Below are 27,670 nucleotides of genomic sequence, written 5' to 3'. Positions count from 1 at the left end.
GGTATGGTATGCCTCCTCTGTACATAACTGTAATTCTCAGTATGCCACTGTATGTTTCCCAAGCATGGTACAGTTACCTAAAGTAGGCCCCAGTATGGCCACTGATATCTATGGTAGCCTATGGTATGCCACAGTATATACTGTAGATTCCTTATTTTTCGCGAGTACTTATTATCGCGAAATGGCTCTTTCACGTCAAATCGCGAAAACAATAATTCGCGAGTGGACGGTTGATCAAGGGATTTTACATTGATTTCAGAACCATAAAAATAAAAGCGAGTAATTTTATTTCGCGAGTGGTGCTTCTCGCGTAATTACGCGATAATTAATTCCTCGCGTATATTTAGGAATCTACAGTACCCCCAAGGAAAAACGACCCTGTTATAGTTCACTGAAGCAGAATGGTGAACTTTTGCTTGATTTTCCAAGCTACCGTATATACTCGCCTATAAGTCGGTCCGCCTATAAGTCGGTTGTATTTCTTAAGCTTAAATTAGAGGGATCGACCTGCTAAAATACCAATCTTTTTATAACTCGCGTATAAGTCGGATAAAGAGTTCTGAACCAAAGTTTATCTCCCAAAAAACCGACTTATAGGCGAGTATATACGGTAATAAATGGGATAAATTGTGATAAAGAAAAATTCTTGAAATTAACTATGAATATAAGTTAAGGTAGCTACGGATAGCAATCACGTAATATTACATCTGAAAAACAGTATTAATTGTAACAGGCACCGTTACAGATGTTCCCCAAATGCTCCCCTACTCCACTTTGGGTTTCATTCTCTATAAGCTTCATTAAATAAGTCAATTGTTTTGTTTAATAAATCTACACTTTATTTTCAAAATAAAAACAACACCAGTATAGTCCTTTAAGTATTAGCCAATCAGGTTTCAGCACACGTACTTGCCCATGTTTTCTAGATATTTCTGATCTCATGAATTTCTCGAAAAGAGACCAACAATAAATACCTATGTGTGAAATCTCAAAGATTTTAATTGAAAACTATGAGAGATACAGTAATATAAGTATTAGCCAATCAGAATCCAGCATATGTGCATGCATATTCTTGCATTCAATTTTGATCATAGCATAATGTTGGAACCCAGGTATGGCTGACGAATATGACTCTCTGAAATTAGAGTAAAAGCAATAAACTTTGACGTAATTGGTTACAAAGAGTAATCAATTCAAATGGATCGGGAAAATGGTTCTCGGCACTGAGAAAGTGACCTGAAAAAAAGGGGGTTGTATTTTGTTCCTATGTATTGAGCGCATCCCTAATTTTGAACAATTTTCTGAAGAAAAAAAGTGTGGCCAATACAAGCGACTTCAATGCATATAACTAATCATGGTTTTGCTGTTCTTGAAAACGGAATTTTAAAGATGTTTGCCATTGGACTTATAAGTTTGGTGTCTCAATCTCTTACCGTTTCTGAGATCTCGGAAAAGTTTTCATTTTGCAGACATTAAACATGCGACCGGAAGTGAATTTTATAAAGATATTTGACGTTACTTTAGACATTTGCAGTCTGAATAACATATATAAAAATCATTTCAAATAATTTATCTATAAGCGATATTTATGGGTTAAATGCTCAAATTATGTGGTTTTTCTCTCATAACCGGAAGTTGATGTTTTTGTTTCCAATGGGACCAACATATTTCAAAACTACAAATGAGAAGCAATAATGTGATGCAAAAAAATATTCAAAAAAGAAAAGTTGAAAATTTCGATTTCTTGATCACTTCCTGTGACGACCGGAGGTAATGGTTGTCACTCTTAACCCAAATGGATGTGCCTACTCCTCAAGCTCTATTATCCATAAAAGTTTGGTGTCTTAATCTCTTACCGTTTCTGAGATATGACTCGGACAAAATATTTTTGAAAAAAACAGAAATTGGACAAATCTGACACTGGAAGTGAATTTTGAAAAAATAAAAAAAAAAACGTCTGGGGGTATTTCAATTCTCTATCATCCCTGAAAATTTCAAGAAAATCTGTCCAGCCATCTCTGAGAAATCGAAGGGACAAGGAAAGGGGAAAAAACAGTACAATCACTATAAGGTTTTCGGACTGAAACGGCAGACCTTAAAAAGAATAATAACTAGAAACTTATTGCCATGGCAACAAGAAGGTCTTATGTCCATTCTCTGTCATGAGAGAAGTTGATTCCTCACTTATAACACTATCTGTATTACATTGAGCATTCCTTTTAACTCCTTCATACATGAAATACTATAAAACGTAAATTGTATAATATATCTCATAATTCAAACGGAAAATTATACCAGATATCATTTCAAAGATACAGTACTATATTTCAGCTGAAAAAAGGTACAAAAAATCCAGACATTCTGGGGATTGAGTCCAGGTCGCCCACGTGAAAATTGAACACGCTAACCATTGTGCTAGTGGGACCATTTCTTATAAGAGTCTCTATTATCTCTAGTAAAATCATTAAAAAAATTGAGGGACAAAAAAGTTGAAAAATTCTACTTTTTTAATTCGCTTCCAGTAGCGACCGGAACTATTGACGACGCACTAAAAGGCGATTCTGCAAATCTAGAAGTCATGTTCTATCATCTCTAATAAATCTCCAGTTCATCTCTTTAGCCGTTCTTTAGATCTGCCGTGGAAAAAATTCCATTCAAAAATCAGGAAATTGCCTGTAACATGGAACCAGAAGTGAATTTTCCAAAATTCTTGCAAATGTAACAATGGCTTTTTAAAACGCATTATCCCTGAAAGTTTGACGAAAAACAACTGAATAGTTCTTGTTATATTGCTTGCAAAATATTTGTCTTAAAAATATTAATAATAATTAGCATAATATTTATTATCAATTTTCAAACAAATTATATATTATGCATTCTGAAAAGAGTCTTTATTAACCCTACTATCATCAAAATATAATGAAAAACAAAAAAGTTGAAAAATTTGACTTTTTAAATTCGCTTCCGGTCGCGACCGGAAGTAGTAAAGACACTTGCAAAGGCAATTTTGGTAATCTAAAAGACATGTTCCATAGTCTCTAATAAATCTCCAGTTCATACCTTTATTCGTTCTTTAGATATGCTGCGGATAATATTCCATTTAAAAATCAGGAAATTGTCCATAATTTAGAACCGGAATCGAATTTTCCAAATTTTCCTTATGATGAACAAAGTTCATATAATGACTCAATTTTTGTGAAAGTTTCATTGAAAACTACTGAATAGTTTTTGAGAAATTGCCTGCACAAAATTAAGTAGGGATGGCAATTTGTAACCGGTTAACTGATTACTCAGTCGGAACAATGGCAATCGATTAGAAAATCTGTAATCGATGAATCGGCAAAAAATAAAATAATCGTTAAATTTAACATATTTTTTTAAAAATTATTTTAGAAAAAGAGAAATCTCTGCACAAAGGATGATCATTCAGGATTTAAAGGATCGAAGTTGGACGTACATGTAATTATGAATCTTGTTTGTTTGTTTGATTGAGACCGTTGCGTAATTGGTCAATTTATGTAGTGTGAATTACTGTGAAAAAACCATGTTGTTACCCAAACTGTACTGTAATTCTTTAATGATAATAATTGAATCATTGAGCACTGTGAATTGGTGTGTTTGTTGTTTTCAGTTTTCAATCCAATTTAATTATTAAACAAACATTGTAAATTAAGGGTTATAGAGTTCAAATGTAGTTTTGATTATCATAGTGAAAATGCAGAAAGGACTTTTGTGACATCTGCTCTGGAAAATTATCAAAGATTTCTTAGGCTTTTTTTATGGTTTTCTCAATTTTTTTTTCTTGTCTACTGAAATTTAAATAAAAAATATATACCCATAGTTTTCTGATACAGAATCAAGACTAACGGAATGTTTTAACTTCTATCATCTTATTTGGGTCTATTTGTGTATATGGACAGAGCTACTTGAAAAACAATTACCAAAATACGTATATTTTGATACGATTAACTGGTTAATTGGTCGGAACATCTTGCGGTTAACCAATTAGCAATTCTGTAATCAATTGCCATCCCTAAAATTTAGTCAGAAAAAAGAATAATAACTAGAAACTTGTTGCAATGGCAACAAGAAGGTCTTCCATCCCTTCTCCGTCATGAGAGAAGTTGATTCCTCACTTATAACACTATCTGTATTACGTTGTGCATTCCTTTTAACTCCTTTATACATGAAATACTATAAAACTTAAATTGTATAATATATCTCATAATTCAAACAGAAAATTATACCAAATATCATTTCAAAGATACAGTACAATATTTCAGCTGAAAAAAGGTACTAAAAATCCAGACATTCTGGGGATTGAGTCCAGGTTGCCCGCGTGAAAATTGAACACTCTAACCATTATGCTAGTGGGACCATTTCTTAGGAAAGTCTCTATTATCCCCCAGAAAAATCATTAAAAAATATTGAGAGACAAAAAAGTTGAAAAATTTGACATTTTTAATTCGCTTCCAGTAGCAACCGGAACTATTGACGATGCACAAAAAGGCAATTCCACAAATCTAGAAGTCATGTTCTATCATCTCTAATAAGTCTCCAGTTCATCTCTTTAGCCGTTCTTTAGATCTGCCGTGGAAAAAAATCCATTTAAAAATCAGGAAATTGCCCATAACATGGAACTGGTAGTGAATTTTCCAAAATTGTTTCAAATGTAACAATGGCTTTTTAAAACGCATTATCCCTGAAAGTTTGACGAAAAACCACTGTATAGTTCTCAATATATTGTGTGCATAATATTTGTCTAAAAAATATTAATAATAATTATAATATTGATTATCAATTTTCAAACAAATTATATATTATGCATTCTGAAAAGAGTCTCTATTAACCCTACTAATATCATTGAAATATATTAAAAAACAAAAAAGTTGAAAAATTTGACTTTTTAAATTCGCTTCCGGTCGCAACCAGAAGTAGTGACGACGCAAGAAATGGCGATTCTGGTAATCTAGAAGAATCTAGAATGTTCTATAATCTCTAATAAGTCTCCAGTTCATACCTTTAGTCGCAAGAGCATGCTGTACATATGTACAATTTCTAAAACGAGGATAATTATTGACAAATAAGTTCATGAAACAAGAATATCAGCTGTCTCGTTTAAAGTTATCATTTCGTAAGTTCTATGGTCGATACAATGACCTTGTCAGCAAATCGATTTACCATTGAGTCAAATGCTGACTGACATTTTTCATACTAATTGTTAGGCCATTATTTACACACCGAATTGTCGACGGATTTTTCCGTTATTTCCCGATCATGACAAGGAGCACACGGCGGGTGTGACCAGTCGGCAGGGGATGCTCACTCCTCCATGGCATCTGATCCCACCTCTGATGTTTGGAGGTCCGTGTTTGCTCTGCTCCTATTTTGTATTGTTTAATGGACTTTTGAGCTTGAATACTGTTCGTTATTTCCATATATTTCATTTAGATCTACCGCAGACAGAGTTCTGTATAAAAATCAGGATTCTGCCCATAGTTTTCCTTCTGATGAACAAAGTTCTTATAATGACTCATATTTTGTGAAAGTTTCATTCAAAACTACTAAATAGTTTTCAAGGAATAATGTGCACAAAATTTGGTAAAAAAAAAAATAATTAGAAACAGTAGAATCACTAGAAGGTCTTCCGTGAAAACGGAAGACCTTAACTAGAAATTCATTGCGAGCAATGAGAGGTCTTCCGTCCAATTTTGAAAATAAAAACGTAAATTCAAGCTGAAAAGGTGATACAAGAAATTCAGACACTCTGGAGATTTAACCCTAGTTGTCAGCATGAAAATCCAACGCACTAACCATTAACTTTTTTGCATCACTTCCTGTCACGACCGGAAGTAACGGCGATACAAGATTTTCTCACGATTCTCACTGATGACTGACTATCAGTCCTGAAAGTTTTAGACTTCAGTCGTTTACTGTTGCCGAGCAATATTGTGAGAACAAATTCTAATTTGGAGGACAGGTAAACACGCGACTGGAAGTGAATTCTATAAAAATCTCTGACTTTTCTCTAGACATCTGCAGTATCTAAAACATACATGAATTTATTTCAAGTACTTTATATAAGCAATATTTACGAGAATTGTAAATATAAAATACAGGTGACTCTCGATCTCTCGAAGTTCAAGGGACCGAAGGGTTCGAGAGATAGAAAGTTCATAAATTCTGGAATTTTCAATTCCGATCATCATTGTTCTACTATTATAGACACCGGAAGTATATGTTGATATAGGGGTCTAGAATTTTTTTTTAAATTCACTTGCCCACGGGCAAGTAATGACTGGGAATCCACTTGCCCAGATTCAAAATTCACTTGCCCCCAAAAAGATAAAGAAAATCATCTAGTTTTACTGATTTTTTTTTTTTTTTTTTTTAAACATATCAGAAAATCATTTAATTTTACTGGTTTATTTATTTGAAAACATATCATTAATTAACCTAAAACAGAACTCAATAACAAAAATCTAGAAAAATATAAAGAACTCTATTTTGTTATTTTTTTTATTGTGTGGTTTTAATGTATACACCATCTAAAAGCAATTATTATGTACTTGTTTATTATTTTGTTAAAATATCTATTGATTTAATCACATTTTGACAAAACATTGTTTTCAAAACATCATTTCTGATTTAAAAGCCATTCCTTAATTTTGAGATCTTCCTTGATTGGTTCCGATATTATACAAGTAATTGGACTTCCTATGATAAGTATTGGAGATTAAATAAACGAAATGTAGCAGACCTGTGCAGATTCTAATACAATGTAATTGGATGTTTATTGTTATTGATTTCTTTCAATAAACTCGAAAAGTTTTGCTGGCTCAGCCCGAAATTTATTACTTTCCCGTTCGGGTAAGTTTATCATGAAAACTATCTTTCCCGAGATGAATTTCACTTGCCCCGGGCAACGGGAAAGCGTAATTCTAGACCCCTGTGATAATATTCTGGATTTGTCAATGCACGTTTTCATTCGTATTTAACAGGTAATTCACTTGATTTTAACCACAAAGATCATATTTTGTATGAATAAAAAGACCTCTTTAAGTTTCGATATTTATTTGTTCTCATTTCATGATAAACAGTAACATATACTACATGTGTAATAAATAATGTCTGATCTGTTTCACTGAGTCACGTCACACTACATAAATTGAGATAGAGTTTACACAAAGCACATCATCACTTTACTTCTTCTGGAAGAAAGCTGTAATTCATGACTGCTGGGCCGACCTTTTAAGAATATTGTCTCTGCGTACAGTGTCAAGAATCACATTCAAGTTGCTGCAAAATGTCTTGGCTGTTTTCACAGCACACTAGGTATTGCCTCACAAGCTCACATGCTGCCTCGGTGTCCTCTGAATTAGGGGGTTGGATAAGGGGCTCACTTGGATCGTCAGTTGTCTCTGATTCGTTCATGGGTTCAGTAGTTTTCTTCATCAAGATTTCCTCTACAATGTCACTATCACTAAGGTTGGCACAGGTATCGATCTCATCGTCGATAGTTATAAATGCCTGGAGCATTTCTGGGTTTAGTCCATGTGCCCTTAGAGTCGCTAGGGGAATGCTGTCTTCTATGTTGAAGTCTTCATCTTCATCTGGGGTTGCGTTGTTGTTCTGGGTAGCGAATCCAGCATGTCGGAAGCAGTTGCTGATTGTGGATACTGTAACGTTGTCCCATGCTTGACTGAGGAGATGTAGGGCGTCTAAGATGCTGATAGTTGGTGTCTGTCCTTTGTCAATGGCGTTGATGTACTTCAGGAGAACTCTTTTCCGGTACTGGACCTTGAGACTCTGAATTATGCCTTGGTCCATGGGCTGGGTCTTTGAAGTAGTGTTGGGGGGCAGGAACAGGTCAACAGCTTGGAGGCCAGGAATCTTTGGATGGGCGGGACAGTTGTCAACAATCAAGGCAATCTTCCTTTTCTTCTTCCTCATCTTCTTCTCAAGCTTCTTCACCCATTCTTTGAAGATGTCGGAAGTCATCCAGGCCTTTTTGTTGGCATAGTATTCTGTTGGTAATGACTTCACGTTCTTAAAGCATCTTGGATTTGCAGATTTTCCGATGATAAGTAGGGGAAGCTTATCTGCACCGCTCATATTGGCGCAGACCATAGCTGTCAGTCTTTCTTTGTTCTTTTTTCCACCATGGCAGTCAACGTCTTTAAATTCTAGTGTCTTGTCTGGTAACCTTCTGAAGAAAATGCCTGTCTCGTCTGCGTTGTAAATATCATCTGGGGAGTATGTCTGTAGTATTATTGGTAACTTTTCTTTCCATAGGAGCATATCGGCAGACTGAGAATCTACCAATTTCTCCTCCCCACACACTCTCTTAAATGAGATGCCCTGTCGAAATTTGAATTTCTCAAGCCAGCCACTAGATACCTTGAAATTCGTGATGTTGAATTTCTCGGCAAATTCCTCGGCTTTAGTGGCTAGCATAGGGCCAGATATGGGGACGTTTTTGTCTCTAGCTAACTTAAACCATTTCAATGTGGCCGATTCTACATCGTTAAAGGTAGCGGATTTTGTGTTTTTTCGTTCAGGGTTGAATTGATGAAATGCATCAATGATGCTTTCTTTATTTTTTAGCCAGGTAGAGAGGGTGTTAAGTGGAACATCAAATTCTTTGGCAATGGCGGTCTTTGACTTTTCTCCTTTTTCTACCGCAGTGATCGCCTCGTATTTCGTTTCTATTGTTTTTACATTCAATTTCCGTTTCACACCTTTGCCTCCTAATGCAGACTTAGCATTAGGCGTTGTAATCCCCGATCTGGCTATCCCCCCGGGTTGACCGGGTCCTTCACCAGATTTCTCGGAGTTACTACGCTTAGAGGGTATTTGGCGTAAAATGGATTCCTGAATAGCAGATACCGATCTGGTTATCCCCCCGGCTTCACGGGGTCCTTCACCAGATTGCTCAGTATCACTATTCAGTTCTTGAGATAGGATTTCTTGTGCAATGGTTGCCATACTGGCATTGTGTAGAATCAAATAAAAATTCGTAATTTATGAGAAATTATTGACAGGACTCTAAATTATTTTCTCAAAATTATCGTCTCGCTGCCAAGTCAAAATAGATTATGAAGCGATTTGTTTATAATCAACCAATTAACCAATTAATTATATCAGCACTCAGACATCTCACAGGTGAAGTGTCATCTATGTAAACACCCAATTAACACGTCTATGCCAGCCCCAGGTGTTCATTGTTATCCAGGTAAATCCACGCTGCGTTAATTTTACGCTTGATTGGCTTGTATGAGAAATCAAAACTTCGAGAGATAGAGAGTAAAATTCAATGAAATAAGTGTAACGGGACCCATATTTTGGTTCTCGAGATAGAGAACTTTGAGAGATCGGAAGTTTGCTTAGTTATATAGAGAAAAAAAACGGGACCGGAGGTTCACTTCAAGAGATCAAGAACTTCGAGAGATCAGAGTTCAAGCCATCGAGAGTCACCTGTAACATAGTTTATCTCCTAAAACCGGAAGTTGATGTTGTTGTGTCCGGTGGAATCTAACATATAGCTAAACTTCGAAATCTCGAACATGGATATCTCGAATACCCCGTATATGTCGAAGTAAGGCCGCGGTCACGACGAAATTTACTTAATAAATGATTAAAATAAACCCCTCCATGTTGAACAGGGTAATGTCGAATACCCTGGTTATCTCGAAGTAAAATTGTGTACTCATTTATTAAAATCACATGCGTTTTAAATCTTGAAATCAGGATAATTTTCTGCTCTGATGATCAAGTCAGTTAGGTAAACTGAATACTCTATTGATAACAGCCACCTGTCTGTCATGCAGGGGTTACCTGTGTTCCTTTGATCAACAAATAATAGAGCGATAATTATACGAGGTGTATGTATGGCTTACCTTGACTTTAATTATGCAAGCCAAAGGTTGTGTGTATTAGTCTTATGTATAGGCGTGGATAACAAGTTAATTGTTTCATGGCTGGGGTACGTTTATCTTGATAATCGCTATTTAATGCTATGTGTAATATGTGCGCTTGCATAGTTCATGCATATGAAAGCGAAAATTATAAACATCAAAGTGAAACAAAATTCTGTAATTTAATGCAATTAGAATTAATTTTTCCTACATGTGTACATGAGCGCTCAGAATTTACAAACGTAAGAACACACCATCATGTGAGTGTGTGTCACAGTGAAAACTTCTGCTATAGTGCCCTGTGATTCAGTGTTCTTCTGTAGTTAAACAAAAGTGCATGTTTCTTCTTTTGCATTTGATTTTATTATGGTAAAATATTTTATTTAAATGATTATACATGTATGAACATGTTTTTCCAATAAAAAAAATTATATATTTTGTTTGCGTTATTCTGACAGCGACCGGTTTTAAATTTACAATGCATAGACGATATCCAGTTATGTATACATGGGAAACAATGCTAGCGGTTGACTTGACGGGTTTGTAGAAGGATTATACGTCTGTGCATATTATACAAAGTTTTTATTTTGTGAATTATATAGAGGATGTAAAAATCTTTTTAATACTAACTACATGTATATTAAAGAAAACATATACAGAATTTCAAACAAGAAGGAATTTGACATGTTTCTACTATAAGTGCAAGTTCACTACACTAAGTTTATTTGAAGTTCATTAGAATTATAACCCTCAATATGTCGAACCCCCAGATATCTCGAAGTTCATCAACGGTCCCGTCAACTTCGAGATAATGAAGTTTAAGTGTATTTCAAAACAGCGGAAAAGATGCAATAAAGTAATGCAAGTTTTAACTCAAAAAAGAAAAGTTAAAATTTTTTATTTCTTTGATCACTTCCTGTGACAAGCAGAAGTGACAACTGATGCGTTTAACCCAAATGCTTTCGCCAACTCCTCAAGGTCTATTACTCATTAAAGTTTGGTGTTTTAATCTTTTACCTTTTTTTGAGATCTCGCTCAGACAATTTCTCATTTAGAGGACAGAAAAACACGCGACCAGAAGTTAATTTTTGAAAGATATTTAAGGTTACTCTAGACATTTAAAATTCATTTCAAATACTTTATCTATAAAGAATATCTATGGGAAAGTAAAATACTCAAATTATTTAGTTTTTCTCTTATAACAGGAAGTTGTCATATTTGTTTCCAGTGGGACTAACATCTTTCGAATCTGTGAAAAAGATGCAATAAAGTGATGCAATTTTCCATTAAAAAAAAAAAAAAGTTGAAATTTTCGATTTCTTTGATCACTTCCTGTGATGACCGGAAGTGAAAGCTGACGCTCTTAACCCAAATGATTTTGCCTACATCTTAAGGTCTGTTGCTCATGTAAGTTTGGTGTCTTAATCTCTTACTGTTTCAGAGATCTTGCTCAGACAACTTCTCATTTTGAGGATAGAAAAACACGCGACCGGAAGTGAATTTTACATACATAAAGATATTTGACATTACTTGGACATTTGCAGTCTGAATAACATATTTAAAATTCATTTCAAATACTTTATCTACAAAAGAAATTAATGGGAAAGAAAAATACTCAAATTATTTAGTTTTTCTCTTATAACCGGAAGTTGACGTTTTTGTTTCCAGTGGAATCAACATATTTCAAAACTACAAAAGAAATGCAAAAATGTGATATAAGTATTGACTTAGAAAACCAAAGTTGAAATTTTACAATTTCTTTGATCACTTCCATAAGCAACCGGGAGTGCCGACGACGAAGGAAAAGTAGCGACCCGCTGGTATCTATCACGAACTATAATCCCTGAAAGTTTGACATTGATATCTCTTGTCATTCTTGAGATTATCCGCAGACAAAATGTCATTTTGAAATTACAAAATGGTCTGTAACTTGGCACCAGAAGTGAATTTCCAAATTTTCTCTCAGATAGATCAAATTCATGTTACAGCACATCTTTCCTGAAAATTTCATGTAAATCCATCCAATAGTCTTCGAGAAATCGCGTGCACAAAATTAGAAAGTCAAAAAAATAATAAAATAATAATAATAACTAGAAACTCATTGCGAGCAATGAGAGGTCTTCCGTCTGATTTTTGAAATTAAAATGTAAATTCAAACTGAAAAAGTGAAAAAAAAATTTAGACACTCTGTTTATGTTGGAAAGAAACCAGAAGTCTGAATAAATGTACAAAGTTTATTAATCTACACTACAACATTCCAGAACACATCTATTAAACATATACAATAAAATGTAACACAAAATACACGTTACTTTGGCATCAGTAGGGGCAGACTCAGCCATTAATTCCAATAGCTAACAACCAGTTCAAGACAGCAGTCCAGTCGCAGGAGCCGGAAGAAAGGTACAGCTCAATTGTACCAGTCAACTTGGTGTAACTAGTGAGTCTTGAGACTAGCCCTACTTCCAGTGGATCTCAACTCGGTGTAGCAGCTGTGGAAGGCTGTGAGAAACCAGTTCCGGGCTACAAGAGCCGGAAGAGAACCATGGAAGGATGTTGATACCTTATTAACTCGGTGTAACTTCCTATGCAGTATTAGCATATTAAGAAATCGTCGTGTTGCGTTGGATATCTACATGGGGAAGTCACAAGAGCCGGAAAATAAGATATTAGTGTCAAAATAAAACAGAATTTTGGAGGAAAATTTAATTAATTGTTACAGCATTCGTAAAATTAATTAAATGGTGGCCAAAAGTCAGTTGAATAGATATAAATGTAAATACTTATGTACATTATAGATATGAGACTGAGTGCCCCAAAATGATGCCAAATTGTGTATGATAAACCAGTAATATATATAAGGCTAACATTATAACATCTATAGGTAAAGTTACAAGCTTAATTGTTTTTTTACAAGTCTGTAGTGAGATAGGAAGTAGTGTGATCAGCCTATGAATCTACAGTACTAAGGAACGCTGAGCATCTCGTAACACAGATACTGGAGTTCTAATATATCTACAATAGGCATCGGAGGCCCATCTTCCTAATGTTTTAATAATATGGTCCTCCACATGGACAGAAGCTGCAGTCGTAGCCGCACCGATTCGGAAAGAATGTCCATTATACACATCCGCATCACAGCCAATACAATTTAACACATGCTTAAAAGCTGAAATAAATTCAACTCTTGTCAAAGGAGCACCATTTTGATTTACAAACAATGGACTTTGTGGAGAACATGACAATTTGTACCTTGCCTTTAAATATTTACAACAAACAGCGAAAGGACAAATAATATTGTCTGTAGAAAACAGTTTAATGATGACTCCTTTCCTGAATGGGTCAGTTTTAGAAATTTTGAGTTGTAAATGTACATAATCCTCAAAGATAGATAAATCACTTATACAAAGATGTATAGAAGGATCAAATACTTCTTTACATGTAAATTCTCCACATCTCAAAAAACCAAAAAATGCAACAGTACATACAGTTTCTAACATCAAATTGTAAAAATTGTCTATCTTTCTTAAATAAAGACAAGCCCTTTTCAAAATGTCGAACGTGACTGGATACCTTAAACTGCGAGATGGTGATTGTACACGTTTAACACCATTCATAATAGCCTTAAGTCTACATAACTGAGTATTGTCAGGATATGCAATGTTATCTTGCAAACACATAAATTTAACTCCACACAAATACAACTTGATAGTTGAGTAGCTTATCTGAAGTTTGCTAACACAGTATGCTACGAATGAAATTAAGTAATCTTCAGATACAGGAACCTCAGAAATACATGCATTTGTAATAATATTTGACAACAAAAGGAATTTTACATATACATGAAAGGCTGTTTGGTATGTGCACCTAGTGCTTGGTGCCACTGCATTGGTCCATAACATGTTTACGGTGTCGTTGAGATCCATAACACTTCCCTCGGATGAGGAACACTGCATGGTTGATCTTGTGCTTGAGGAGCGAGGCTGCGGAATTTGGAAATCTGCAAACGTGATAGAGCATCTGCTATTAAATTTGTTCGACCCGGTACATGTACGGGAGAAAAAATGAAGTTATATTTTGCTGCTATTAGAGTAAGGCGTCTCATCAGGGGCATAATATGATGGGATTTAGATCTACCCTTGTTAAGGATAGCAACTGTTGCTATATTGTCACACATAAAAATTATCCTTTGTTTTTTCCACTTTTCCCCCCATAGAATTGAAGCAACAACTATAGGGTATAGTTCATAGAAGGCTATGGATACGCCATCTTCGTCTTGCATCCAGGTTTTTAATAAAGGTACTAGTTCATCTGACCAAGATGAAGAAAACCATAGTCCTCTGAAGTATCCACCATATCCCAAGGTAGCTGAAGCATCTGTAAACAGATTAAGTTCTTCTGATGTGATCTGCAACACATTGTAGAACAAATTAATGCCATTCCAACCATTCAGAAATGTTAGCCACATCCTTATGTCTTCCCTGCAGGCTGCATTAATTGTGATGTGATAGTGCAGTTCTTTGACTGTTGTAGACAGTCGGATGAGATGAGACACAAAGGATCTTCCCGGTGGTATAACTCTGCTTGCAAAATTAAGGTGGCCTAATAACTGTAAGAGTTCCCTTTTAGTGCAGCTTTTCCGTGAATAAAAAGAGGTAAGAAACTCCTTAATTCTGGACAGCTTGTCACCTGGTAATCTGGCTTCCATAGCTTCAGAATCTAGAATTATACCTAGGTATTCTAAACATGTTGTGGGGCCTTCAGTTTTATGCAGCGCCATGGGTATGTTGAGTGATGTAAATATATGAAACAAAAGTTTCATATTAGTATCTCCGTCTTCCTCTGGACGTTCGAAAGTGATGAAATCGTCTAACAAGTGGAGTATATGCTTTACACCATAGTTATTGGTGGCAATCCAACATACTGCTTGGGATAGATTGTCAAAGATTTTTGGGCTAGAACGACATCCAAAAGATAATTTGTTGTAATAATAATAGTTTGACTTCCATTTGATACAGAACAAATGCCACTGAGAGGGTAAGATTGGTACCAATTTAAAAGCGTCTGATATATCGGTTTTGCACATGGTTGTTCCCTTCCCCAGGCTTTGAATTGTTTTGATGGCATCATCTATCTTCACATACGATAGGGAGCATTCTTCTTTGTTGATCAGAGAGTTAACACTTGCATGTTCACTGTCATGTGGTGAAGATAAGTCAACTATTAACCGAGGTTTTTTAGAGTACTTTCACATTGTAATACCGATTGGACTCACTCTATAGTTGGTAAATGGAGGTTCTTCGAAAGGTCCAGTCAAGAAACCTTTCTCAAGTTCACTTTTCACAAGTTTATCTACAACTTCAGGTTGCTTTCTTGCTGATAATAAGTTTTTACATTCTAGTGTTTCTATTCTGGTGTTTGAAATCATAGTATCAAAGCCAAAAATGAATCTGCCGCACAAATATTGGACAAAATTTTTATCCGGATGATTACAGAGTTCTGATCTTAAGTTATTCACATTTACAGGCGTTGAGACTTGAGAAGAAGTTCTTTCACAGTTCACTAGTCACTTTTTACTCGGTATGGATGCCATGGAACTTCTTTGGCTTCTCTTACACAGGGAGGCTCCGTGGTCGTTTTTGTGACACACTGTACATATGTGCTCAAACTGACAGTTCGTTTTCCTACATCTATTATCATTGAAATTGTTGCACACCTCCTTGTTGTTCACCATGGTGCGTGTTCGACCGTATTTGTCAGTTGTTTGGTTTTTGTTGGTTGGATAACTTCGCATGGACTGGCCAATAACCGGAATGATGTTCTGTTGTACTTGAGGACAGAACACTGAGAGGTGCATGCTTGATGAACAAGTGGAGCATTTGCTTGCAGTAGCATTACCCACTACCATCATGAGAAGGCCAAGATCTTTCACCGACCAGTCAATTTTAACATTATCCCTGAGGGCAGTTGCAGCTCTTGATGAGAATTGGCAGTGGTAGTCGTAAAATTTTCCACCATAGACGTTGTGTATATCTACTATGATAGCTTCATATCTATCCAACTCAACCCGTCTCTCTGGAAATCGTTGGCACATAACTCTCTTATATCTACCAAAAGCTGTAACAAATTCGGCGATAGAGAGTTGCTTATGTAGTCTATGGTCCTCTTGTTTCATCAGGTTAATGGTGATGTTGTTGGGTTTGTCTGAATCATATTTGGGGATTAGCAATTAGGCCATGTTAACGTCTTTCCCCTCCCAAATCTTTTTTCTTAACTTTTCAGTGACTACGTCTATGTGTGAGAGAGAGTCTGACGGGACGCCAAATTCAGTTCTAGGTAATGTGTACCCACCTGTAGCTGGACCCTGCATTGCCGGTTGTTGACGAATCGCCGCCATTGCTGTGTCCAATGAGTGGTCATCTGTTTTGCTGTTCTTCTTTTCGGCCACCAAACTCATGACTGTGTTTTGAAGCCCGAGTACTGTCTGTTGCATGCTCTGCATGGTGTTCAGCATGCTGCAGACTATGTCACTGTTCGAGGAGGCCGCCATATTGGATAAATTGGCTCTCGATCCCGATGCAACATTGGTTGATGCGCTAGATCTCAATCCTTCCCCCGATGGTGTTTCGCTTGAAATTGTTGCTCTGGTTGTTTCAATTCTGTTAGTATTCTCTGGAGTTGGTTCCGTACTCGGAGGCACAATCACGGCATTTGCGACATCCTCTTCCCTCGATTCAACGCTTATCCGGGCATCTGCGTTCGCGGGGGGTATTCCTCGATTCTCCAGATATAGTTTCTTCATTACGACTTTCCCAATGTTGGCAGGGACACGAATACCCAGCTTAGCCAGTTCCTCGATATATCGTTGGGTTGTCCAATTGTTTGTGTTGCTCTCATCCCAGCGATTAGATGGGGTAGGACGTCTACAACTTCGAGCGCGGTCAGCCATGATTTGAAACTTGATCCTCAGCGTCCGAAATGTACAGTGTCCACAATCTTATTGATTTGTAACTGTTTCGCGATCACAAATTCACAAAAAACACATATCACGACATCTTGGTAGCGTACGGTGATTATTAGGTATAATAATTGAAAGTCCGTGAAATGGGCCAAATAAATTACGATACAATTTTCTTTACAAACTTAGCGCACTGCTTGTAGCTGAATCCCCACTATAAAAAAACAACCAATCAAATTGTAGCAACATAATATTAGAAAAAATAATGGTGGATAGGTCAAATCCGAATAAACCCGTCTTTCGAACATAAACCTGGCTTATAATACCATAAGCCTCCAGAGATTTAACTCTGATCGTCAGCATGAAATTCCAACGCGCTAACCATTACGCCATTTCAACTCCCACTTCAAAGTGAAAATGACGAATATCAAGAGTATGGATTTATACAAATATTACAGAAAAATACTGAAGTTGAAAAAAATTGATTCTTTAAATTCACTCCTGTTAGCGACCGAAACCAACGACGATGCCTGAAAAGGTCCCTTCGCCAATCTAGAAATCATGTTCTATCATCTCTAACCAAAAAAAAAAAAAAAAACACTCAACATCATTTATTAAGATGAAAACGTAAATTTAAACAAATTCGGGTTTTTTTTAATATAGTGCGGAATTATAGAATGAGAGCTAGCTAGCCATATTTTGTGCAAGCAGATTCACATTGGAATTTGTTACTTGAGTTTAAACAATAACAAATAATCTATCACTGATGAACTGATGCTACTGTTTACTTCCTTTATTCTTTGTGTATTCAACTTTTATTCCATGCAATTCCATGTACCTGTATTTCATACAAACGTGTCCGTGTAATCTATTTCTGCACTTCTGCAGCAGACCAATTTTCTACTATGAAAGAGTCATGATACATTATTTTGCGCCAAACGTCACGAGTAAATCTTCGCGCCTTTTCTTTGAAATGTATGTTCTTTTGAATGGTCTCCATTCTCATATATGTTATTGTATGTACCGTACAAATTACTCATTTTACTGCATTTGAAGGTCAGAGTATTTATGTTTTCAAAGACAGATTACCATTTCATAATCTGCCAGATCCAAAAATTCCTTCATATTTCATTGATACTTATGGTAGTTTCGTTCAACAAGACACTCGGCTGTCTCCGTAAACTCCAACCTGCCAATCAGCAATCCTCGACTGATTCCGCTACGCTCCATACAAACCTCGGAAGTGATTGGTGGAGAAATATGCATCAAAGCGATAACATTTCTCTGCAGGAAACTGCCTTGTAACTCATTTCATATTTTACTCTGCATAAAGTTCTTGAAACATTTTTTTCTATTGTCTAATTCTGCCTTGTATGTTGGTTTTGATCACAACATCATATAAGTAGTCTTTGAAAGCAAAACATAGTGTTCGACATGCTTCAAAGTAAATCAGACTTCAATGGTATAATATTTGTAGGAATTTCAAATAAGATCACATGCCTGTATCAGCAACATGGCAGAACACCGTTGACGTCCGAGGTTAGTGTGCGAGGTACGAGCCTACCGAGGAGCTCCGACTGCTCGTCGGAGTGTACGGAGAAGCCGCCATTTTGGACCCGCTTCAAATTTTAAAATGCCAATATCTAGAGTTAGAATTTATCTATATGAAAACAAATTATATATTAAGCATTTTCAGGAGTGCTTCTATTAACAGTACTACTATCAAAGAAAAAATATTGAAAATCAAAAAAAGTTAAAAAATTCAACTTTTAAAATTTGCATCTGGTAACGACTGGAAATACTGACGACGAACGAAAGGTCAGGTCCTGGCTAGTACAGTGGTTCCCGTTTTATCGAATAGTCAAGTTGTCAGCCTAGTTTTATCCGAATAGCCGAAAATTAGAATAGCCGATTGCTCCATACCGAGTCCAAAGATAGATGTATAGAGCTACATGTATTGATAATACATCGTAGCTAGCAAATTTCAAGCTTGCACTTTCGTTTTCTTTTGACATGTTTACTTAATGACTTTACTAAAAATAATTTATTTCACTTACTTATGAATTTAATATGAAATTTTTTTTCAAATAAACTGACGTATAGAAAATATTCTTTGATAGTTATTGCCATCTTTCTTCAGCACATGTTTACATTCCTTCTTCGACGGTCGCCATTTTGGAAACGGAAGTAGACTAAATGCTTGACTAATAACCGTAAACTATTTTTCCCTGGATAGATTGTAAATTAAAAATAAACAAAAATATTAAATATATGTAATTGTTTCCTTTTGATTTGTTTCTTTAATAAGGTTACGTATTTTATACTGTGTGTGAGTTTACCAGTCTCGTTCTTGTCTGCTGAAGAGAGATTTTGAGAGCCATGTGGAGAAAGATGGTATGAATTTTGAGACGTATTTTTATAGAACGAGCCATTTGTGATTTTTACCATAAATTTTGCACTGAAAAGTGAATAAATATTAAGCCAATTGACCAAGTTAAACGATTGAATAGGTTTATTTCATTATCCAAGCAAATTGTCATACACAAGCTAATCAGTTCAATAATTAAAATTTCACGCCGAAAAAAATTGCAAATAATTGTCATAATTAACAAGTGCGTCATTGAACCCAAGCTGATCACCACAACTGTAATCAAAACATATCTATTTACTATGCCCACTATTGACACAGGTAAGGTGCCTGTGTGCGTCCAGCGTAACTAATCCCCTCATTGTCGTACTCAAGCCAGTCAAGGTAATTGGTGTCAAACTGTGTAAACAAAGGCTTCACATACGAAGTTGGAGGTGTGAATAAGGTGCTGATTATCAAAAAACACTGTGATAGTCCAAATTTTTGTATCGGATAAAACGAAAATCCAATATTTTCTCATTAGAATATCAGGTGAAATTATTAATAAATATATAAGAAATGGTTTTGTGCTCTGATATTATATTGAAATAGCCGAAATATTCCTTAAACCGCTATCCGATAAAATGGAAGCCACTGTATTTATCACGATCTATAATCCCTGAAAGTTTCACATTGATATCTTCTACCATTCCTGAGATTATCCGCAGACAAAATGTCATTTTAAATTCAGAAAATGGTTCGTAACTTGGCATCGGAAGTGAATTTCCAAATTTTCTCTCAGATAGATCAAGTTCATGTTACGGCACATCTTTCCTGCAAATTTCATGTAAATCTATGAAATAGTCTCCGAGAAATCGCGTGCAAAAAATTAGAAAGTCAAAAAAATAATAAAAATAATAATAATAATAATAATAACTAGAATCTCATTACTAGTAATGAAAAGGTCTTCCGTTATACTACTTACTGTTGCCGAACAATTGTGAGAAAAAATTATAATTTTGATTACAGGAAAAACACACGACTGGAAGTGAACTGAATAAAAATCTCTGAATTTTCTCTTGATTTTTGCAGTATCTACAGCATATGTAAAAAACATTTCAAATACTTATCTATAAGTAATACTTATGAGAAAGTTAAATCACGAAATAACGTAGTTTATCTCTTGAAACCGGAAGTTTAAAGTTTTTGTTTCCGGTGGAATCTAACATATTTCAAAACAGCGAAAGAGAAGCAATAAAGTGATGCAAGTTTTTATTTTAAAAAGAAAAGTTGAAATTTTTGATTTCTTCGATCACTTCCTGTGACGACAGGAAGTGACGGCTGATGCTTTTAACCCCATGTGTTTTGCCTTCTCACCAATGTTTTTTACTCCTATAAGTTTGGTGTCTTACTCTCATGTTGTTTACAAAATCTCACTGAAATAACTTTTCATTTTGAGGACAGGAAAACACGCGATCGGAAGTGAATTTTACTAAGATATTTCATGTCACTCTAGACATCTGCAGTCTTAATAACATATATAAAAATCATTTACAGAACTCCATCTATAAGCGATATGTATGGGAAAATTAAAAACCCCTATTATGTAGTTTTTCTATTATAACTGGAAGTTGTTGTTTTTTGTTTCCGGTGGGACCAACTCATATCGTAACTGTGAAAAAGATACAATTATATGATGTAAGTCTTATTCCAAAAGAGAAAAGTTGAAATTTTTGATTTCTTTGATCACTTCCTGTTACGACCAGAAGTGACGGCTGACGCTCTTAACCCAAATGGTTTTGTCTTCTCCTCAAGGTCTAAAACTCCTATAAGTTTGGTGTCTAAATCTCTTGCAGTTTCTGAGATCTCACTCGGACAAGTTTTCAATTTGGGGACATTTAAACATGCGACCGGAAGTGAATTTTACAAAGATATTTGACATTACTCTAGACATTTGCAGTCTTGATAACATATTCAAAAATCAGTTCAAATACGTTATCTATAAAAATATTTATGGGAAAGTAAAATACTCAAATTATGCAGTTTTTCGCTTATAGCCAGAAGTTGTCGTTTTTGTTTCCAGTGGGACCAACATATTTCGAAACTACAAATGAAATGCAATAATGTGAAGTTAAAAAAGATTCAAAAAAGAAAAGTTGAAATTTTTGATTTCTATTATCACTTCCTGTGACAACCGAAAGTGACGGCTGACGCTCTTAACCCAAATGGTTTTGCCTACTTCTCAAGATCTATTAACCATACAAGTTTGGTGTCTTAATCTCTTACCGTCTCTGAGATATGACTGGGACAAAATATTTTTGAAACAAATGGAAATCGGACATATCTGACGACCGGAAGTGAATTTTGAAAAAATGAAAAAAACGCCTGGGGGTATTTTCATTCTCTATCATCCCTGAAAATTTCAAGAAAATCCATTCAGCCATCCCTGAGAAATTGCCCCGAAAAGAAAAAAAAATAATAATAAAAAGAAGAAACAGTAGAATCACTATAAGGTCTTCAGTCTGAAACGAAAGACCTTAATAATAAGAAACAGTAGAATCACTATAGGTCTTCCGTTGAAAATGGAAGACATAACTAGATACTTGTTGCGAGCAATGAGAGGTCTTTCGTCCGAATAACCATCCTTATATGTGATATTCTTTGCATGTCAAATTATTTATATCAGGGCTCGACATTAACTTTTTTTCCTACTTGTCCATTCAGACAAGTGACCAAGACATTTACTTGTCCGAACTTTAACTTCACTTGTCCGAAAAATTTTCAATAAAGATCCGAAAAATTTTCAATAAAGATCTAATACTGTTAAATGAAAAACTAAAAATAAAGTACATTACATGTGCATGATGTTATTTACAAATACAACAAACACATAAAACAAAATTTTATCTAGCCTTTCTGTCCTGACAACATAAATGCTGTCAACATAAAACAGAATCTGAACTTCGTCAGTTCTGCCTTTGCAGTAGTATGCAATTAGTGAACTTCAATTCCAATCGAGTGTACTCAATTACATAGCGATCTATATCGGGATCGAGGTTCGGTTTTTATGTACTGTTTCCGTCTTAACGAGGTTGGATCCTGATATTTAAAGTCTTAAACTTATTTTGTCAAATATATTTTTAGTTTCTACAAACATAGCTTAATTAAAAATCAAAACAAAAAATGGGGGTCAATACGCTTCTTTTGGCGCTACAGTACATTTAATATGACCTTTTTGCACTGAAATTTGTGTCTTAATCAAAAATCATATCTTCGACGTTTTCCCTCCAATGCTTTTATCCAAATAAATCATGGGACAAAATAAATTATTAGTCTATTTAAAAAAAGACACATTAAAATTGTGACTAAGAAAAAGTTTCAAATTGCTGCTCATAATGAATTATTTGACCTTTCTGCACTCACAAAATGTGATTTTTCTGGCATTAAAAATTTAACAAGCAAGAAAATTATCCTAAAGTCTTAAACTTTTGCTGAATTTAGGCAGATTGGTCAAAATTACCTTATATATTCAGAAAAGAAAATGAAAGTGGGGGTCTATGATGTAAATTTTTAGATATTACTAAAAAAGTGTTAATTTTATGTTAAAATTGGCTCAGTTTTTTCCTGGACTTTCAGAATATAATTACTATATTTGTCACAATATAATGAAAGAATTCATAAGAAATAATTTAATAGATATTTCAGAACCAGCATAAAACATTTCACTGCAAAAAACAGCTCTGTGTGCAACCAGCATGGAAAAATAGGTATCTAAACTTAACAGTACTGTATATATTTCGAAAGGGAAAAATTGATTATTTTCTTCTAAAAAAAACCTTCCGCCACAAAATATAGTTCCTGGCTTAATCCTATTAGGATGGAATTTAATCGTGGTTTTTTCATTGGATATAGTTTAATTTGCATTGTAGAATCCAGATTTAATGTTAGAACTTAAAAATGATGCATAATTTTAGAAATTAAGACCCAGACCAAAATCTGCTCAAAAGCTCAGGATCGAACCTCCTTAAAGTACCGGTAAACTTTTAACAGTCATTTTTTTAAATATTTAGAGTCTTCTTTACATAAAAATGCACTTCTCCAATCGGACAAGTGCCCAGCAATATTCACCTGTCCGTATTTTTTTTCACTGGTTCCGGACAAACGGACAAGCGTTAATGTCAAGCCCTGTATATATGCTCGTAGTAAAGACATGGGTCTTTCAAAATGCAAGGATTTTAAAGATTTGTTCTAATTAAAAAAAGAAAATAGCACAGAATTCATGCAATTCATGATGGTATATGAGTAAATGGTAATTATAACCACGTTCCAGATTTAAAACTAAAACGAATATATAATTCAAATGCCTAGCTGCACGAATGTCTCCAAATATTAATCAAGATGGGGGGGGGGGGGGGGGAGGGGGGGCTTCAAAGGAATTAGATAGTTTTATGGATTATAAGGAAAAGTATGGACGTCAGTTGCATGTACATAATTATATATCATTACATAAAATTGTGTTCATTCAGGTAAATGTATATACCTATCCCACATATCAACAGGACCTGTGCAATTTTTTTATCATGTTTTTTTTTCTCAAAAGAAACATACAGAGTAGCATTATTCACACAGAATCGCATTTTCACATATATTTTTTTTTAACTCTGGAGTATTTCACAAGAATCCAAGAATCGCCTTTTCACATCTTTTATAACTCATTGGGTATATAGAATATAGATCATGTGACATAAATAATTTAACTTTATATCAAAAATACATGTAATAACCAAATCTAATCTATATATTGATTTTCTTTCTTTTAAGTGACAGATATCAATTTATTTCCAAAAGCGCTAATACAGTCTGTATTACAAATTTCTATCGCTCAGTTCCTTTTTGAGTGTACGTAATATTTTTTACTATCGAAAATAAAACTCGGAAATCGGGATAATTTTGCATTCAAATCATAGAGAATAATAAATCGTCTGCATTATAGAAGGCTTAGTAACTATCTTATTCTGAACTTACTATACGAGATAGATAAAATTGCATGCCTGTCCATCACTATAAATGTATATTCAGTGCATATAATATATTTACTTGAATTATATACATAACATATATAGTAATTTTTTTTAAGATATATTCATGTGTAAATCAATTAACTGTCAATACAGACTTACACTACACTGGCAACTTTAAACTATACATGCACTGGAAGCGGTAACCAATGTACTCTTACATTTAGAGGAGTGAATATGGAATGTCTAAATATTTATTCTATCTATATATGGAGAGTGTATATGTCTCTGACGTCATTGATACTATTTCCGCCTTTATCTCAAAAGTTCTATTCTCACTTACAAGTCAGAGTTATCTTTCTTTGCCCACTGTATGCACACTAGGTAAATGGGAAAAATGACGGTACCGAAAATCTACAAAATGTGGAATCTGATTTCAAAACAAATTATATATTTAGTATTTATAGAATAACCTCTGTTATACATAATAATATCTTGAAAAAATATAAAAAAACAAAAAAGTTAAAAATTGACCTAACACAAGTTCACTTCCGGTTCGGACAGGAAGTACCGGAAACACACGAAAACAACTTCGAAACAAAGAGAATGTCATGATCTAATACTCCTGTAATATTTTTTAATATCGAAAATAAAACTCGGAAATCGGGATGATTTCGCATTCAAATCATAGAGAATAATAAATCGTCTGCATTATAGAAGGCTTATTACTATCGTATTCTGAACTTACTACACGAGATAGATAAAATTGCATGCCTGTCCATCACTATAAATGTATATTCAGTGCTTATAATATATTTACTTGAATTAGGTACCTAGCATATATATTAATTTTTTTTAGATATATTCATGTGTAAATCAATTAACTGTCAATACAGACTTACACTACACTGGCAACTTTAACCTATACATGCACTGGAAGCGGTAACCAACATACTCTTACATTTAGAAGAGTGCATATGGAACGTCTAAATATTTTTGATATGGAGAGTGTATATGTCTCTGACGTCATCGATACTATTTCCGCCTTTATCTCGAAAGTTCTATTCTCACTTACAAGTCAGAGTTATCTTTCTTTGCCCATTGTATACACACTAGGTAAATGGAGGAAAATGACGGTACCTAAAATCTAGAAAATGCGCAAATCCAATTTTAAAACAAATTATATATTTAGTATTTGTAGAATAACCTCTGTTATACATAATAACATATTGAAAAAAATATTAAAAAACAAAAAACAAAAAAGTTGAAAATTGACCAAACACAAGTTCACTTCCGGTTCGGACAGGAAGTACTGGAAACACACGAAAACAACTTCGAAACAAAGAGAATGTCATGATCTAATACTCCTGTAAATTTCACATCTTTACCTCAAACTGTTTCCGAGAAAAAATCCGGACAAAAGTCCATTTAAAAATTGGAAATTCGGCCATAACTTCGGACCGGAAGTGAATTTTTCAAAAAATGGAATTTTATATAAACTTCATATATCAGCCTAATATCATGTGAAAAATTGTGAAAATCTATCCAACCATCTCTGAGTAATCGAGCTCACAAATTTTGGGAGGAATAATAATAATAATAACTAGACTCTTGTTGCCATGGCAACAAAAAAGTCTTCCGTTCTTCTAAATCTGTAAGAATTTGCTTTTTTCTGTGTAAAAAACATACATATCATATTTACTGTGAAAGAAAAAAATAACTGGAAAAAAGTCCTTTCAGTACTTAAGGTACTTTGATTTTCATGATCAATCTCGTATACTGCGTTTGGCACCTATAAGAGATATACGAATATCATAGAGCAAGGATAATTAGCAATTAAAAAAAATGTTTGCAATCATTTCTAAGACAAACAAACAGACGAACAAACACCCTACTATCATAAACTTCACTGTGTATACGTTCTGGCATAATTGTGATGGTGTTATAAAAAAAATATAATGAATTAAGTTAGTATCACATTAAACGTAAAGTCACTGAGTTTTGTAAAGTTATAATATCAAGATTTGAAAGCATACCTATAAGAAAGATTATTCAGTTACAGTAATTATTCAGCAATCGATTGATTGATTGATCATATGTTGTTTAACGTCCCTCTCGAGAATTTTTCACACACATGGAGACGCCACTACTCGCCGGTGGAGATTTAAAATTTTTGTCCTATACTTTGGCACTTTTCGCCATTGAGCAGTGAGGAATCTTTTTTGTGCCAGCGCCTTCTGCGACACGGGACCTCGATTTATGCGATCTCAAAGGACCGGTCTCCACGTCCCACAATCGAAGTTCATAATACCGAGATGTTTTATTTTTTATTTTATTTTATATTTTCACAAGTTTGTTGCATCAGATTTACTTAAAGATCATACTTCAAGATCATTTCGAACTCAGGCTACTTTATTGCACTGCATAGAGCGTCAAGTGAGTTTGATTGACAGGTCAACACAAGTGCACTTCGTGCGATACTTTTTAAGCAGAAAAATATACAGGATGTGACCATGACTGACTGTGAAATCAGAAAACATTTAATTAAAGAATGGGTGTGACTGATATAGAAATGTATTTGGGTCTATGTAAATGGATAGGAGGATCGGGATTAAGAGGGAATCTCTCTCTCTCTCTCTTTCTCTCACACACACACACAGACATGTAAATTGAACATTTCAGTATCATAATGACAAATGTACCATTATAGAATATGAAATTCTGTACACATGACATGTAAATGGTAATTATAACCACGTTCCAGATTTAAATCTAAAACGAATATATAATTCAAATGCCTAGCTGCACGAACGTCTCCAAATATTAATCAAGACGGGGGGGGGGGGGGGGGGGTCAAAGGAATTAGATAGTTTTATGTTTTATGAATTATAAGGAAAAGTAGGGACGTCAGTTGCATGTATATAATTATATATCATTGCATAAAATTGTGCTCATTCAGGTATACTTATCCCACATATCAACAGACCTGTGCAATTTTTTTATCATGGTTTTTTTTTTCAAAAGAAACATATAGCGTAGCATTATTTCACACAGAATCGCGTTTTCACATATTTTTTTTAAGTCTTTGAGTATTTAACAAGAATCCAAGAATCGCCTTTTCACATCTTTTATAACTCCTTGGGTATATAGAGTATAGATCATGTGTCATAAATAATTAAACTTTTTATCAAATATACATGTAATAAACAAATCTAATCTATAAATTGATTTTCTTTCTTTTAAGTGGCAGATATCAATTTATTTCCAAAGGCTTTAAAACAGTACTGTATTACGATTTTCTATCGCTCAGTTCCTTTTCGAGTGTATGTAATATTTTTTAATATTGAAAATAATACTCGGAAATCGGGATAAATTCGCATTCAATTAATAGAGAATAATAAAATCGTCTGATTATAGAAGGCTTAGTAAC

The 27,670-nt window shown here is 34.5% G+C and overlaps 1 protein-coding gene across 1 annotated transcript in view; it reads right to left on the bottom strand.

The window, feature by feature from the left end:
* The window catches only part of LOC133191008 (protein bicaudal C homolog 1-like), a 524,664-nt gene that overhangs the window by 384,139 nt on the left and 112,855 nt on the right, over positions 1-27,670 (bottom strand). The window lies entirely within an intron of this gene.

Source organism: Saccostrea echinata, unplaced genomic scaffold (assembly GCF_033153115.1).
Source record: "Saccostrea echinata isolate AGI-Se365-2 ecotype Australia unplaced genomic scaffold, CSIRO_AGI_Sech_v1 ptg000022l, whole genome shotgun sequence".
In the NCBI taxonomy this organism is placed as follows: Eukaryota; Metazoa; Mollusca; class Bivalvia; order Ostreida; family Ostreidae; genus Saccostrea; species Saccostrea echinata.
The sequence above is the reverse complement of the archived record's forward strand: the minus strand, read 5'-3'. Positions and strand labels throughout refer to the sequence as shown.